The following is a 13,545-nucleotide window of genomic DNA, read 5'->3' on the forward strand; positions in this document are numbered from 1 at the left end:
AGCTGGAGTGCAATGGCATGATCTCGGCTCACTGCAACCTCCGCCTCCCAGTTCAAGTGATTCTCCTGCCTCAGCCTCCTGAGTAGCTGGGATTATAGGCAGGCACCACCACACCCGGCTAATGTATCTTTAGTAGAGACGGGGTTTCACCATGTTGGTCAGGCTGGTCTCGAACTGCTGACCTCATGATTTTCCTGCCTTGGCCTCCCAAAGTGCTGCGATTACAAGCTTCAGCCACTGCGCCTGGCCTTATTTTTTGTATTTTTAGTAGAGATGGCCTGTTGACCAGGCTGGTCTCAAACTCCTGGCGTCAAGTGGCCTGCCCAACTCGGCCTCCCGAAGTGCTGGGATCAAGAGCATGAGCCCTTTGTCCAGCCCAAATAATTAATTGCGTCTGTGTGTGGTTTTTTGTTTTCTTTTGAGACAGAGTCTGCCTCTATTGCCCAGGCTGGAGTGCAGCGGCCTGATCTGGGCTCACTGCAACCTCTGCCTCCCTGGTTCAAGTGATTGTCCTGCCTCAGCCTCCTGAGTAGCTGGGATTACAGGCATGTGCCACCACACTCGGCTAATTTTTATATATTTTTTAGTAGAGATGGGGCTTCTCCATGTTGACCAGGCTGGTCTCCAACTCCTGACGTCAGGTGATCCGGCCAGCTCGGCCTCCCAAAGTGCTGGGATTGCAGGGTGAGCCATTGCTCCTGGCAATAATTGTGTTTTAAAATCACTTTATATAATTTCCCTTCACACTGTTAAGCTACCAACTTGATACCAGCATTCATGTGTTGCATTTTGCTTTTTTTAAATTTAATTTTGTTTCATAAGAATGTAAAAAACATATCATTCCAAAGTCAAATCCACAAAACACAGTATATTCTTTTTTTTTTTTTTTTTTTGAGACGGAGTCTTGCTCTGTCACCCAGGCTGGAGTGCAGTGGCGCGACCTTGGCTCACTGCAACGTCTGCCTCCCGGGTTCAAGCAATTCTCTGCCTCAGCCTCCTGAGTAGCTGGGATTACAGGTGCCCACCACCATGCCTGGGTAATTTTTTTTTGTATTTTTAGTATTTGTAATGATTTTGTATTTTTAGTAGAGACAGGGTTTCACCATCTTGGCCAGGTTGGTCTTGAACTCCTGACCTCATGATCCACCCGCCTCGGCCTCCCAAAGTGCTGGGATTACAGGCATGAGTCACCGCACCTGGCCAAAACATGGTATATTCTGAGAAGTCTAGCTTCGATCCTTGTCCTTCCATCCTGGTCCCTCCCTCCCTTATAGGTTTCCATTTTATTTAATAATTTATCCTTCCAAAAAAAAAAGCAAATGCACTTACGTGTGTTTCTGCTTTCCTAGGTAAACAGTAGCATCCTACATACACTTTTATTACTTTGTTAATACCCTAGTTTCTGACAAATTATTGTTCATCTTTCTTAAAATTGCAGTGTTCTTCAGGCTTGATCTTCCCTCTTGTTGAAATAAGTTGTTGATGGGTATCATCAGAAGTCTAACCTAAATGAAAATGAGTTTTTGTTTTTGTTTTGAGACACTGTCTTGCTCTGTCACCAGGCTAGAGTGCAGCGGCACAATCTCAGCTCACTGCAACCTCTGCCTCCCAGGTTCAAGCAATTCTCCTGACTCAGCCTCCCAAGTAGCTGGGATTACAGGCATGCACCATCACACTTGGCTAATTTTGTACTTTTAGTAGAGACGGGGTTTCACCATATTGGCCAAGCTGGTCTCGAACTCCTGACCTCGTGATCTGCCCGCCTTGGCCTCCCAAAACGCTGGGATTACAGGCGTGAGCCACTATGTCAGGCCTGAACCTGAGTTTTATAAAAAGTACTGTTATCCATTCTATTACTTCTGGCAAAAGTTTGCGTGGGGAAGAGTTTGGCAGTCCTAAGCAAAGTTGTCTGGCGTGAGTGATGGCATCGATACCCAGGATTTTGTGTGTGTGGTAAAATGTACACGGCATAAAATGTACCGTTTTAACTTTTTTATTTTTTGTTTGAGACGGAGTCTCACTGTGTTGCCCAGGCTGGAGTGCACAGTGCAATGGCAAGATCTCGGCTCACTGCAACCTCCGCCTCCCAGGTTCAAGCAATTCTCCCGCCTCAGCCTTCTGAGTAGCTGGTATTACAGGCATGCGCCACCAGGCCTAGGTAATTTTTGTATTTAGTGGAGACGGGGTTTCACCACGTTGACCAGGGTGGTCTTGAACTCCTCACCTCAAGTGATCCACCCGCCTCGGCCTCCCAAAGTGCTGAGAGTACAGTTTGAGCCACCCAGCCCAGCCCGTTTTAACCTTTTTTTTTTTTTTTTTGAGACGTAGTCTCGCTCTGTCGCCCAGGCTGGAGTGCAGTGGCACCATCTCGGCTTACTGCAAGCTCCCTTTCCCGGGTTCACGCCATTCTCCTGCCACAGCCTCCCGAGTAGCTGGGACTACAGGCGCCCGCCACCACGCCCAGCTAAATTTTTTTGTATTTTTAGTAGAGACGGGGTTTCACCGTGGTGGCCAGGATGGTCTCGATCTCCTAACTTCGTGATCCGCCCGCCTCGGCCTCCCAAAGTACTGGGATTACAGGTGTTAGCCACCAAGCCCGGCCCGTTTTAACCATTTTTAAGTGTACAGTGTAAGGTACTGAAACCGCCTTTGCAAAAGTATAACTGAGGAAATTATGACAGTGAAAGAAATCAGACCTAACTGACTCTATCTTGCTTCTAACCCTTAAGCTGTCCTTGTTCATTCCTGGGTGTAGGCGGAACTAATTTTGGGAAGGAATTCCGTTCATGATTTGACTCTGAAACAAAGTTGCTAACAGCCGTTTCCTGAAAAGACTCCCTTCTTGCCTGGGGTCCAGTCTGCCTTTGCAGGACTAACAAATTAGCTACAAGATTAGAAATTACAATTTAGGGGTCTTGCTGCTTCCGGATCCAAGAGTCTGAACCTCTCCAAATTTGCTCCTGTGGATAACATCACTATTGTAAAACCTAAGAGCAGTGCTTGAGATATTTTGCAGACCCTGCACTCGATGGATCAGCTGACACCACCTAGACCAGTTACCTGGCCCAACCAGTTCTGCCATCGCAGATAGGAACAGAAGACATAGGAAAACCTAACTTCGACCCCCGCCTGATTCCATCTCCAACCTGACCAATCAGCACTCCCCACTTCTCAAGCCCCTACCCGCCAAATTATCTTTAAAAACTCAGGGCGGGTTGCGGTGGCTCATGCCTGTAATCCCAGCACTTTGGGATGCGAGGCGGGTGGATCACCTGAGGTCAGGAGTTTGAGACCAGCCTGGCCAACGTGGTGAAATCCTTCTCCACTAAAACTACTAAAATTAGCTGGGCGTGGTGGCGGGCGCCCCTAATCCCAGTTACTCAGGAGGCTGAGGCGGGACAATCGCTTGAACTCAGGCGAAGGTTGCAGTGGGCCGAGATCGTCCGTGCCACTGCACTGCAGTCTGGGCGACAAGAGCGAAACTCGGTCTCAAACAAAACAAAACAAAAAACCCGAAAACCAACCAAACAAAATCTGATCCCCGAATGCTCGAAGAAACTGATTTGAGTAATAATAAAACTCCGGTCTCCCGCACAGCTGGCTCTGCGTGAATTACTCTTTCGCCATCGGAATTCCCCTGTCTTGACAAATCGGCTGTCTACGCAGCCGGCAAGGTGGACCCACTGGGCGGTTACAGCATTATTAGGTATATTAACACTGTTGTGCAAACACCCCCACTCTCGGTCTCCAGAACTTTTTGTCATCCCACATTGAAACTCTACCGATTAAGCACTAAATTCCCATTCCCTTCCCAGGGTTTTTAACAAGGCCACGTTAAACAGAAGGGGAACCTGCTTGCCAGGTGGAGGCCTGGGCACTGGCAGGGTTCTGCCCTCCCGACTGAGCAGGGGCTCCCGAGGTGACTAAGCAGGCTTTCTGGGTAGCGCTCCCGCCCTCACCTATTGTCCGGGTGGAGGAACCGGTATTTCCGGATGGGGGCCTCAGACCCAGTGATCCCGGCTAAGGGTGAGGCTGGCGGGGGAGGGGAACGGAAGCGGGTCGTAAAAGTTTACTTTACACTAAAATCATTAACTTTTCTCACACCCCCCAATAAAAGCAGTCACCTCCCCCCCCAAGAGCCCCCCACGCACCCACAGTGGCCCACAACCATGCTTCCCGGGGGCTTTGAAGGGTAGAGGAGCTGACATCCTCCTTGCCCAGACCCTGGAAAGGATTAGGAAGCGGACCTGGGCACGAATAGAGAAAGAAGCCCAGCAAATTCCTCTTGCACCCGCTCTGGGAGGAAGCTCAGCTGCAGTTCTACGTAGAAGAAAAGAGGCGGCAAAGTAGGCGCGCGGGCTCCAGTGACAAAGGTCTCCCAGGCAGCCGCGGCCCCTGCCCCACCGCTGAGTGGCGTGCGTGCAGGCCCACCCTCTCCGCCTTTCCCGACACCCCAAAGTAGCGCTGCGAGCAGCTGCGTCTCCCTCCCGGGGCTCGCGCGCCCAGAACCCTCCGGTCTCAAGGAAGCAGGTGACAGCCGCCGCCCACCTCCTTACCCTCCCCGCCGCTGCTCTCTGGCTCGCCACCGCCCAACTCCCCCTGCCCCCACCCTGGATTTTTTTTCCCCTTCTCTCAAACCTCTAAACAGGAAATAGCCCGAGTCACAATAATATACGGGAGCAGCCGCGGAGGCCGCTGGCGCCCTCCCATTCCCGGGGAGCTTCCCGCACTCCGGCTCGGGTGAAGTGCAGCCAGCGACGCGCGCAGGGAGCGCAGGGGGACACCAGCCCAGCAGCTAGCGCCGCGCCGCCCAGCGCCCCGGAGAGCCGCCTTCGCCCTCACCCAGCGCCCGACACCGCCGGCCGCGGCCGCGGCCGCCACCGGCTCTAGGCAAGTAGAGCCTCCTCTCTCTCCCTCCCCGGCCCAGGTGCTGCCTGCCGCACGCCCCGGGAGAGCCGCCGAGGCGCGGCAGCCTGTGCCCAGGCGTCGCCGGGATGCCTTCCCTCCTGTCCCGACTTTGGCCAGGGAATGATTTGGTGGGGGCGAATTCGCGCTGGTGCCCTGGGTCGTTTGTGCAGGCGGGGTGAGGGGCAGCGCGAGTAAACAGGGGTTGACATCCCCTAGGTTTCTCTGCAGAGTGCGCTGTGTACTTCATCGGGCATTTACTTTTTCCCTGCTTCCTCATCGCCCCCGGGGCGGCAGCGCCTCACAGGGTCTCTCTGGGGGAATCATCAACAGGTGTGCCTGAACACGCACCTGCGGCAGCCACAGGTGTCTGGGAGCCACCTTTTTTCTTCTCCCTGGCCTGGCACCCTTTCACTCAAGGGATGGAAACTGTTTCACTTTCTGCTGAGCTTCTCTTTTACCCGATTAAAAGGGCCTTTGAATTTCTGTTGGCGCAGCCAACTGCATCGGGTGGGGGCAGGAGCCGGTGCCTTGGAGTGACGCGGGCTGGTTATTGGAAGCTGGTGGGGCTGCTTGAGTGCCCGCTGAGCCTCCGCCGCGGGGCTTGAAAACTCCGCACTCCAGAAAGCTTGACCGTACAGCCCTGGGGGTGCTCGCCCTGCCCGCGTGGTCGGCAAAACGGGGATCTCCTCCGCCTAACGCGGCAGAGACTTAGAAAACATTTAAACAACAAAAAAATTTTCACTTTCTGACCCATTTGTAAGGGAGGGGCCGAGCTTGTCAGCATATACAGGGCGTTGTAAGTTTCCCAGGGCTGCATTGCAAGGTTCTTCTATAGGGAGCTCTCAGTCAAAACCGAGTTGGAGATCTTTATGTTGGAAAAAGGCCACTGAATTCCAGGCATTCTTCGAGCTTGAGAAGGGCATTTGCAAGACTATTTTGAAGTTTGCACGAGGGCTTTCTGCGCAACTGAGTATCTCAACTATCCTTATTGTCTGTGGCTACTTCCCAGTCCCAGAGGTGGGCGAGTTCCGTAGGGAGGCCTCCGCAGGCAGGTCTTCTGTCCAGGTTTCTGAACGCATTTCCACAAACGTGGTCGGTAGGTAAGTTAAGCCCTTAACCAATCCACTTGAGAGATACTACCTATCCTTTTCGTTTCCTGGTGAGGAGCCTGTTATTCTAGTTGGTGATAGGGTGACATTCTGGGTACTTTCAAGTGTTCACGTGTCTTGCCACTTTAAGTAAGGTCACGGGTGCATTACCTGTCGGCCTTTTGAAATGCAGGATCTCAGGCCCCACCCAGATCTGCTGAATCAGGATCACCCAAGGGATCCGTTTGCACATTAACGTCTGAGAAGTACTGGCCTAGGTATGTTGGAGTGAAGTTTTCTGTCCAGTGTCAAGGAGTGCTTTACATTTCCATCCAGTTATGTATTTGAATCTTTGTTTTGCCCACCAGGACACTCTACAGCCGCATGGGTTAGAGCACCTGCACCCCAGGGTGACAGGATATGTGATTAACATACTGGCCGGTGATGTTTTTGATTCTGTGGTAAAATATACATACAATAAAATGTACTATTTTAACCGTTTAAAAATGGACCCTTAATTCAATATTGTGCCACCATCACCACTACCCATTTCCAGAACTTTTTCATCATCCCAAACAGAAAGCCATTAGAATACCCTATTTTCTCCTTTCCCCAGCCTCTGGGCTTCTGGATACTTTTAATTATTATTATATTTTTTGGAGGGAACAGAAGATGTTGACTAAGAATGTACAGTAAATGTCTCAAAAAATAAGAGAATGTATAGTAAATGTGTAGTAGAATCACGCTGGCAGAATATGAACAAACATTTGGGAATTCCTGGGTAGACAAAAGCACTATAGCTCAAGGTTCTTAGAGTGCACGTACTTTCTTTAATAGAGACAACTATAAACCTTCAAGCGTTTCCTATTTTGATTGAAATGGAATGGAGTTACCCAGTGCTCAACCTGCTCTAATTAACTAGGCATAGATGCCTGATGATCTGTAACTCTGTGATTCTTTTAACTGGCCTCATTTTAGGTGTCCTGTTGATACTGGGTTTAGTTTGTTTTTGTTTTTTAATTATTTTATTTTATTTTATTTTATTTATTTATTTTGAGACGGAGTCACGCTCTGTCGCCCAGGCTGGAGTGCAGTGGCGCCATCTCGGCTCACTGCAAGCTCCGCCTCCCAGGTTCACGCCATTCTCCTGCCTCAGCCTCCCGAGTAGCTGGGACTATAGGCACCCGCCACCACGCCCGGCTAATTTTTTTGAATTTTTTTTCTTTTTTTTAGTAGAGACGGGGTTTCACCGTGTTAGCCAGGATGGTCTTGATCTCCTGACCTCGTGATCCGCCCACCTCGGCCTTCCAAAGTGCTGGGATTACAGGCCTGAGCCACGGCTCCCAGCCTTATTTTATTTTTTGAGACAGTGTCTTGCTGTGTTTCCAGGCTGGAGTGCAGTGGTGTAATCTTGGTTCACTGCAGCCTCAACTTCTCAGGCTCAAGTGATCCTCCCACCTCAGCCTCCCAAGTAGCTGGGACTACAGTTGCAAACTACCATGCCTGGCTAATTTTGTTTATTTTTATAGAGGCTAGTTTAAATTATTATTATTTTTTTCTGTAGATCGGGTTCTCGCTTTGCTGCCCAGGCTAGTCTTGAACTCCTGGCTTTAAGCCATCCTCCCGCCTTGGCCTCCCAAAGTGTTGGGATTACAGGTGTGAGCCCCCGCTATTTTTTCTTGACCCTTGCCTCTTCTTGTGTTACGACTTTCATTACAATGAGGTTATCAACTTGTAGTAAGAATTTACAGCTTCCTTTGATTGAAAAGTCCCTTTGAAATGGTGAATGAAGATAATTCAAACGGCAAGATTTGGCAGAACATTCTCTCTTAAGAAGAATCCTGCATTCACAGACTTTCAGAATGTTATTACTTCCTTTTAATTCTAGTAAGGCAAGAGAGAAAAGGTTCACCCTCCTATAGTATGTTCTCTTCTGAACAATATAGTTCAGAGTTTTATTTGGTAAATGGATGCATTTTGCAATCTACATAAGAAAACATTTCTTAGAAAATGTCCAGTGAATGGTTTTATCAGTGATTTCAGTGATGTTTGGGGAATCACCTGGTAGCTTAATAAAAATGGAAACCCTCCAAATATTCCAGATTTATTAAGTCAAACTCTTTTTTTGTTGTTGTTGAGACGGAGTTTCGCTCTTGTCACCCAGGCTGGAGTGCAATGGCGCGATCTTGGCTTACTGCAACCTCTGCTTCCCAGGTTCAAGCGATTTTCCTGCCTCAGCCTCCCAAGTAGCTGGGTTTACAGGCATGTGCCACCACGCTTAGCTAATTTTTGTATTTTTAGTAGAGATGGGGTTTCTCCATGTTGGTCAGGCTGGTCTCAAACTCCTGACCTCAGGTGATCCACCCCCCTCGACCTCCAAAAGTGCTAGGATTACAGGTGTGAGCCACTGCGCCCGGCCAAGTCAAAGTCTTTATACTACAATCTGTGCGTTTAATAGCACCCTGAGTGATTTTTTTTTTTTTTTTTTTTTTGAGACAGAGTCTAACTCTGTTATCCGGGTTGGAGTGCACTGGTGCCATCTCAGCTCACTGCAACCTCTGCCTCCTGGGTTCAAGCAATTCTCGTGCCTGAGCCTCCCAAGCAGCTGGGACTACAGGCATGCACCACAATGCCCAGCTAATTTTTAGTAGAGACGGGATTTGTCCATGTTGGCCAGGCTGGTCTTGAACTCCTGGCCTCAAGTGATCTGCCCACCTCGGCTTCCACCTTCCAAAGTGCTGAGATTACAGGCATGAGCCATTTCACCTGGCTCACCTTGATTCTGATATGTAATTGGGTTTGGGGGTCACTAGAATAAACACACATGCACACACACACTCGAATGTGAGTGCAAACCAAGATATAAAATTAATCTGAAGTTACAAGATAACACAATTTTATATACAACATGAAATAAAATTAACAATAGTTTCTTCCTGTAATTAGGTAGACAGTTCAAGTTTGGCAAATCTAATTAGCACCTTTTGATATTGATCATCACTGAACTTTAGAATCCCCAGTGTCCAGAACTACTGGTCTCCATAGGAGATATCAAGGTACTGGACTAGTATTTGATTTAGCATTAATGAACATTAGTTGTGTACCCATTGTGAAACAGGGATTTTCAGATATACTGTCGTTAAATCTTTACAACAACCTTGAGCATGGTATTTCTTTTTTTCTCATTTTACGGAAGAGAAAATTGAGGCCACTTTGGGTCTTCTTGCTTGAAACCATGGTTCTTTTCCTGGTCCTCCCATTGTAGAATAAGAAATTCCTACCTACTCACTCCCCTTCACCTCCAGCAGTTATATTGAGATGTAATTCATGACAAGCTATATACAGTATTCATAAATTCTTCACGCAAATCTTTTGGAACATCAGGTACTGTGCTAGGCCCTGAGGCAAATAAAAAGATGAGCCAAAATGGAAATAAATTTCAAAAGAGCAAAGGACTCAAGAGCCAAAGGTTCTTTTCATGGTACCCTGAGACCTCTGATGAGTTAGATTATACTTGAATGGGGTCTTAGGTTGGCTGGGCCAGCTCCCCAGAAAATCAAGTCGTGGGCATTTGCTTATTGAGATGGGTCAGAAGTGTCATCTCTGCATGACAGTACCTACCTGGCACCCTGAAATGCCACATAGTGTAAAAGAAAGGACCCAGGATTTAGGTGTGGAAGAACTGACCTCTGCTACAACCAGCTGAATGAACCACAGTAAATCTCATAAGCTCGAAGCTGCCACATGCTGGTATATAAAATAAAGGAAATAATTATCTTGCTCCTGAATTATAGTGAAGACTCAAAAAGACCTTATTTGTACAAGGGCTTGTAAAATGTAAAATGATAACAAAGGCTACTCACCTCCATTTGGGAGAAATTTATAATGCAAAGGAAACAGAAAAAGCCATAAATTTACCTAGCACTTTTCAGTGTACTTTTTAGTTAACTGAGGCTGTTGATAATTCTCTTTTAGCTTTGGCCATTTTTGTTTTAAACAGTTACATTGAGATATAATTCACATACTATACAATTCACTTATTTAGTCTACAATTCAATGTCTTTTAGGATATTTGTGGAGTTGTTAACCATCACCACTGTCAATATTAAGACATTTTCAAGGCTAGATGTGGTAGCTCATGCCTGTAATCCAGCAGTTTGGAAGGCTGAGGTGGAAGGATTGCTTGAGCCTGGGAGTTCAAGTCCAGCCTGGGCAACATAGGGAGACCCCTGTCTCTCTTTTTTTTTTTTTTTTTTTTGAGGTGAAGTCTCACTCTATCGCCCAGGCTGGAGTGCAGTGGTGCGATCTTGGCTCACTGCAAGCTCTGCCTCCCGGGTTCACGCCATTCTCCTGCCTCAGCCTCCTGAGTAGCTGGGACTACAGGTGCCCGCCACCACGCCCGGCTAATTTTTTGTATTTTTAGTAGAGACGGGGTTTCACCATGTTAGCCAGAATGGTCTCGATCTCCTGACCTCGTGATCCGCCCGCCTCAGCCTCCCAAAGTGTTGGAATTACAGGCGTCAGCCACCGCGCCCGGCCGCAAGGGAGACCCCTGTCTCTACAAAAACTTTAAAAATTAGCTGGGCATGGTAGTTTATGCCTATAGTCCCAGCTGCTCAGGAGGCTGAGTTGGGGGATCACTTGAGCCCAAGAGATCGGGGCTTCGCCAAGCTATGATCATGCCACTGGGCTCTAGCCTGGGCGACACAGTAAGATCTTGTCTCAAAAAAAAAAAAGATGTTTTTAATGCCCCCCCAAAGAACATTTTCCCCAATAAACCCCCTCTACCCCTTAGCTGGCTCTTGTCAATATTCCCCCTCTACCCCTGACCAGGGTACCAGGAATCTACTTTCTGTCCCTAGAGATTAGCCTATTCTTAACATTTTATATAAATGGAATCATAGACTATGTGGCCCTTCATTGTCTGGCTTCTTTCACTTAGCATGTTTGCAAGGTTTATCTACGGGAGCTGTGGTTTACGCCAGTAATCCCACTCCTTTGGGGGACCGAGGTGGGAGGATCACCTGAGTCCTGGGCAACATGGTGAAACCCATCTACAAAAACAAAAACTAAAGGCTTATGTACATTGTAGTATGTATCTGTTCCTTTTTTTTTTTTTTTTTTTTTGAGTCAGGATCTTGCTCTGTTGCCCAGGCTGGAGTGCAGTGGCACAATCATGGTTCACTGCTGCAGCCTTGAACTTCTGGTCTCAAGCAGTCCTCCTGTCTCGGCCTCCCAAAGTGCTAAGATTATAGGTGTGAGCCATCATGACAGGCCAGTACTTTATTCTTTCTATTGCTGAATAATCATCCATTGCATGGACATGTCATAGTTTGCTTATCCATTCATCCATTATGGGCATCTGGATTGTTTCTGCTTTCTGGCTATTATGAATAATGTTTCTATGAACACTCATGTACAAGTTTTTATGTGGACATATATTTTCATTTGCTAGAGTACATACCTAGAAGTGGAAAATATATGGTAACTCCATATTTAATATTTTCAGGAATTGCCATACTGTTTTTTAGAGTGGCCATATTCTTCTACAGTCCCACCAGCCAGGTTTTTGGGGTTCCAATTTCATGTCTGCATCCACATACATTATTACTGTTGTCTGTCTTTTTAAATTTTAACCACGCTAGTTGGTGTGTGATTTTGGTTTTTACTTCTCTGATGGCTAATGATGTTGAATATTTATTTTTTCATGTGCTTATTAGACCTTTTTTTTTTTTTTTTTTGAGATGGAGTCTGGCTCTGTCGCCCAGGCTGGAGTGCAGTGGCGTGATCTCGTTTCACTACAAGCTCTGCCTCCCGGGTTCACACCATTCTCGTGCCTCAGCCTCCCGAGTAGCTGGGACTACAGGCGCCCAACACCACGCCCGGCTAATTTTTGTTGTTATTTTTCAGTAGAGACGGGGTTTCATCGTGTTAGCCAGGATGGTCTCAATCTCCTGACCTCGTGATCCGCCCGCCTCGGCCTCCCAAAGTCCTGGGATTACAGGCGTGAGCCACTGCACCTGGCTATTAGATTATTATTCCTGGACTTTTTTCTTGATTCTTTTCCAAGGGAAAAGGACATAGGGAAAGAGGAAATTCTGTTTTGAATAGATTCTCCAGTTTCAATGGTTTAGATTAGAAGCATGCTGAAAATGTAAATTGAGCCCTTTGCTCTTTTGGAATTTATTGTGGCTTAGGCCTCTGGGCCTAGTGTAATACCTGATGTTCCTAAAGATTTGAATGAAGAATTAATGAATACGTAGTTTCTTGGGGTTGATGGGGAGTACGTAAGCAGGGACTTACTATTCTACCTGCTGATTTAATGTCCATGAAAATAATCATACACTAAGATGTTAATAATACATACACACAAATGGACTAGTGTACATGGTGGACATTTTAAACTCTTTCACCAAAATATTTATCGATTAACATCTGTCAGGGCCAGGTGAGGTGGTTCATGCCTGTAATACCAGCACTTTGGGCAGATCACTTGAATCCAAGAGTTCGAGACCAGCCTGGCCAACATGGTGAAACCCAGTCTCTACTAAAAATATGAAAAATTAGCCAGGCATGGTGGCGTGTGCTGTCCTTCCAGCTACTCAGGAGGCTGAGGTGGGAGAATCCTTTTAGCCTGGGAGGTCCAGGCTGCAGTGAGCTGTGATTGCACCACTGCACTCCACCTGGGCAACAGAACAAGAACCTGTCGCAAAAAACAAAAAAAACCCTGTCAATTCTACTTACTAAAATATACAATAATATAGTTTAAAAATCATATTAATACATTGTCTATATATTTTATTAGGGTACTCTTTATTTTATTCTCAAGTACTGCCAAAAGAAGAGTAGACTAAGGCTGGGTGCGATGTCTCATGCCTGGAATCCTAGCACTTTGGGAGGCTGAGGCGTGCGGATCACTTGAGGTCAGGAGTTCGAGACCGAAGCCAGGCTCACGCCTGTAATCCCAGCACTTTGGGAAGCTGAGGCAGGAGGATCACCTGAGGTCAGGAGTTCGAGACCAGCCTGGCCAACATGGTGAAACCCTGTCTCTACTAAAAATAAAAAAATTAGCTGGGCGTGGTGGCATGCCTGTAATCCCAGCTGCTTGGGAGGCTGAGGCAAGAAAATCGCCTGAACCCGGGAGGCGGAGGTTGCAGTGAGCCAAGATCACGCCATTGCACTCCAGCCTGGGGGACAAGAGCGAAACTCTGCCTCAAAAAAAAAAAAAAAAAAAAGAAAAGAAAAGAAAAAAAAGAAAAAGAAAGTAAAAAAGAGTAGATTAATAAGACATTTTTCACGAGTCAGTGCATTTTTGTTCCTTGTTTCCCAAGCTGCACGGCAGTGTTTTTCCTTTGTAGCCACGGAGAATTTTCTTCATTCTCTACAGTCACAAGCCAGTATTGAGTTTCTTAAATATCTGTTGTGTTTTGGAGGCTCGCTATAACCTGACCTCAGGTTATACTGTTTGGATCTTGTATTATGGGGAAATGTTGGTAATAGCAGAGAACTAGGGAAGTCAGCTGGATTTAGAAAAAGAAAATTTCCATTT

At 47.1% G+C, this 13,545-nt stretch overlaps 1 protein-coding gene across 5 annotated transcripts in view; it reads left to right on the forward strand.

Annotated features, from left to right (window-relative positions):
* Window positions 1-13,545, forward strand: part of TJP2 (tight junction protein 2) — a 153,968-nt gene that overhangs the window by 16,442 nt on the left and 123,981 nt on the right. The window contains exons 1-2 of one of the 5 annotated variants that reach the window (XM_063593974.1): window positions 4,326-4,530; window positions 4,649-4,890. The exons of 3 other annotated variants lie outside the window; for them this stretch is intronic. The gene's annotated coding sequence lies outside the window, so the exon portion shown is untranslated. Of the gene's footprint in view, window positions 1-4,325; window positions 4,891-13,545 lie in introns of those variants that run through there. One more of the 5 variants, XM_008978409.6, reaches the window with a different exon arrangement.

This window comes from Pan paniscus, chromosome 11 (assembly GCF_029289425.2).
Source record: "Pan paniscus chromosome 11, NHGRI_mPanPan1-v2.0_pri, whole genome shotgun sequence".
In the NCBI taxonomy this organism is placed as follows: Eukaryota; Metazoa; Chordata; class Mammalia; order Primates; family Hominidae; genus Pan; species Pan paniscus.